The sequence below is a fragment of the Choloepus didactylus genome, chromosome 20 (assembly GCF_015220235.1).
Source record: "Choloepus didactylus isolate mChoDid1 chromosome 20, mChoDid1.pri, whole genome shotgun sequence".
NCBI lineage: Eukaryota > Metazoa > Chordata > Mammalia > Pilosa > Megalonychidae > Choloepus > Choloepus didactylus.
In genome coordinates, this window is record NC_051326.1 from 39572437 (window position 1) to 39576026 (window position 3590).

Sequence of the window (3590 nt, forward strand, 5' to 3'; positions counted from 1 at the left end):
TCTATTAATGTGTGCTGCGATCAGCATAATGTGACTTTTCTTCTAGCAACAGTACTACCCAGGGCAAAATATATTGCTTTCCACCCTAATCCAAATTGCACATTACTCATAACTACCTGCACATTATTTATTACACTTCACTTTGGCAAAACTTTAGTACTTCAAACAATTGTTTAGTGGAGGAAGACAGGTGTCACACTGGGACCAATTACTCCTTTGCAAATATTCACTGGTGGAGCACACTATTTTAGTCACTTCTTTAATTTGAAATTTATTCTAAGGTAAAGTTTCTTCTGCCTCTAAACTTGTAGGTACTCCTGACAAAGTTAGATGCTAGATGCAGATTATTTTAAGGATGTACTCCTTTTCTCTCTGGGGTCAGTCATTTAGAATGATGTCATTGAGCTCAGAAATTTAGGGATAATAAGTCTTATAAACAGGATTTTGTTTTTTCAACATAGGTTTTTATAACATAAAAATAATTTTAATTTAGAAGTGAAATTTAAAAACACAGATCTAACTTAAAAATTCCATAGTAACTATACTTCCTCCATATAAATAAATATTGTGGGTCCTATTTCTATATGGGACTACATCTTAATGTGTTATATAATAACTAACTATTCTGAATCTATCAAAGTTTCTGGAGGGCCAATACCTTTGATATTTTTGACTTCTGATAAATGAAAATTGTAACACAAAACAACCTTAGGGATGGTATCATTGCTTGCCATCAAGGTAAGCAATCTTGCTCAACCTGGAACTATCAAAGAGCTACGATAGGTGCTTACTTTCTCAAGCCCAAAGAGTTGAAGAACGATGACATAACTGCAACAGCAGTGGATCTAACTTCTTGTGGTAAATTTGCTGTAATTGGCCTCTCATCAGGAGCAGTAGATGTATACAACATGCAGTCTGGTATACATCGAGGAAGTTTTGGCAAGGATCAAGCTCATAAAGGATCTGTTAGAGGTGTTGCAGTAGACAGATTAAACCAGCTGACCATTACAACTGGTAGTGAAGGATTACTCAAATTCTGGAACTTTAAAAATAAAATTTTAATCCATTCTTTGAGCCTTGATTCATCTCCAAATCTGATGCTGCTACATAGGGACAGTGGTATTTGAGGAGTCGCCCTGGATGACTTCTCCATCCATCTTCTGGATGTAGAAACTAGAAAGATTGTCAGAAAGTTTTCTGGACACCAAGGCCAAATAAATGATGTGGCTTTCAGTCCTGATGGTTGCTGGTTAATAAGCGCTTCAACGGATTGCTCTATTAAGACTTGGGATCTTCCATCTGGGTGTCTTATAGACTACTTTTTGTTGGACTCAGCTCCGTTCAATGTTACCATGTCCCCTGCTGGAGACTTTCTGGCTACTTCCCATGTGGACCACCTTAGAATTTATCTATGGTCCAATATTTCCCTGTATTCAGTTGTTTCATTGCAGCCACTTCCTACAGATTATGTCCTTTCGATAGTGATGCTTCCTGGTACTTGTCAAACCCAAGATGTAGAATTGTCAGAAGAAACCACAGAACCAAATGATGAAATGATGAGTATGATTTGCCAGAACAGTTGAATGAGCATTTGGTGACTTGTTCACTCTTTCCTGAATCACGGTAGATAAATCTTCTTAATCTTGATGTTATTATGAAAAAGAATAAACCAAAGGAACCACCCAAAGTACCCAAATCAGCACCATTTTTCATTCCAACAGTTCCTGGCCTTGTACCCAGATATGTAGCACCTGAACAAAATAATGATCCCCAGCACTCTAAAGTGGTAAATCTTGGAATTTTGGCTCAAAAATCAGATTTCTGTTTGAAACTTGAAGGACTAGAAAATAATAAATATGAATCTGCTCTCAGTCTTCTGAAAGAATTAGGCCCATCAGGGATTGAAATGGAGCTGCGAAGCTTGTCTCCTGATTTTGGTGAATCTATAGAAGTCATGCAGAGCTTCTTGAAAATGATTGGGATGACGTTAGACAGAAAGCATGATCTTGAGTTAGCCCAAGCCTACCTTGCATTGTTTCTAAAATTACACCTTCTAGTAGTGTTCAGAGCCAACACTACTAGAAGAAATGACAAAGTTGTCATCACATGTGCATGACAACTGGATCCATTTACAATCACTTTTCAATCAAAGCATATGTGTTTTAAATTATATGAAAAGTGCTTTGTTATAAAAATAAATTTAAGTAAATACATCAAAGACTTTACTTTTAAACAAGTTCAGTTTAATAGTAAACAAACTCAATTGTTTTGAGTTTTGTGAAGACAAAATAAATAATAGCGCTATTTAGGCAGTGATTCTTCACCTTAATAAGTACTTCCTTGAAATAGAATTGCAACTGCCTTTTGTTTTGAAGACTTACAGAGTCTACCCAAATGATGTATTATCTGACTATCTTTACATCAGCTACTTGTATATGACTTTTTTTTTTTTTAATTATCATCACCAGCTCATGTTTTTTGAATGTCTGTTAAATATAAGAGATGCTGGGTGTTTACTGTAAAGTATTGTTGAATTAAATTAAAGGTGTTAGATAAAACTGATACATTATATACTTATAAAAGTACTTTCATGGTATGAAGAAAAAGTAGTGTTCCTTTAGTGGCTTTTGATGAAAACATGACTCATTGACTCTTAGAGATGGAAGATATATTAGACATCTTCTAATGTATGCTCTGAGTTTCTGGAAGATATCCTCTTTTTTTTTTTTTCCCAAAGCAGTTTTATTGAGATATATTCACACACCATGCAATCCTCGCAAAGTGTACAATCAGTGGCTTCTAATATAACATAGATCATGCATTCATCACCACAGTCAATTTTAGAACATTTTCATAATACCAAAAGGAAAATCCCAAACCCCTTAAAAGTCACCTCTCAATCTCTCTATCCTTCCCCAGCCCTATACACCCAATAATCTGTTTCTGTCTCTATAGATTTATTTATATTTACATAGTATATAAATGGAAGAATGCAATAATAAAAAAAAAAAACCTCATGTCTTAATTTATACTCCTATAGTGTAGGAAGTAGGAAGAATGATTATTTTAACTTAGGTCTAGCATCAGTTTTCGGGCAAATTATCCTGAGGCATCACAGTCTTTTAAATAATCAAATAAGATTGTGAACTCCCCAAGGATTTTGAAAATACTTGAATTGTTTGAGGAGAAATTATTTCATAAATAGCAAATTTAATAAGGATGGGATTAATTACCATGATGTGACTCCAACCTTTATATGTGAGGCTTATCAATCAATAAAAATTGATTTCTGGAAGGACCATATGGTTACATTTTTAGTAATCAGTCCTACCCAGATGTCTCTGGAGTGTTTGAAAGAACACTCAAAGATTTTTTGAAAACTCAGAGACTAAATTCTAGCCATGTTGTTTACTAACTACATGATTTGGAAAATTTAGTCCTTATGTAACTCAATTACCAGCCTCCGTTTCTTCCCAAGTACTCGAGAATACTCTCATGCCTTTTCCTTAATATCTGTGTTGGTTGGTCATCAGTGCTATTCACCAAGTGTTTCCCCTTCACAGGTACATGATAATATTGTGTTTCTCTGC

At 34.8% G+C, this 3590-nt stretch overlaps 1 pseudogene; it reads left to right on the top strand.

The window, feature by feature from the left end:
- Positions 1-683: 683 nt before the first annotated feature.
- Positions 684-2192, top strand: LOC119516474 (annotated as a pseudogene).
- Positions 2193-3590: the final 1398 nt, after the last annotated feature.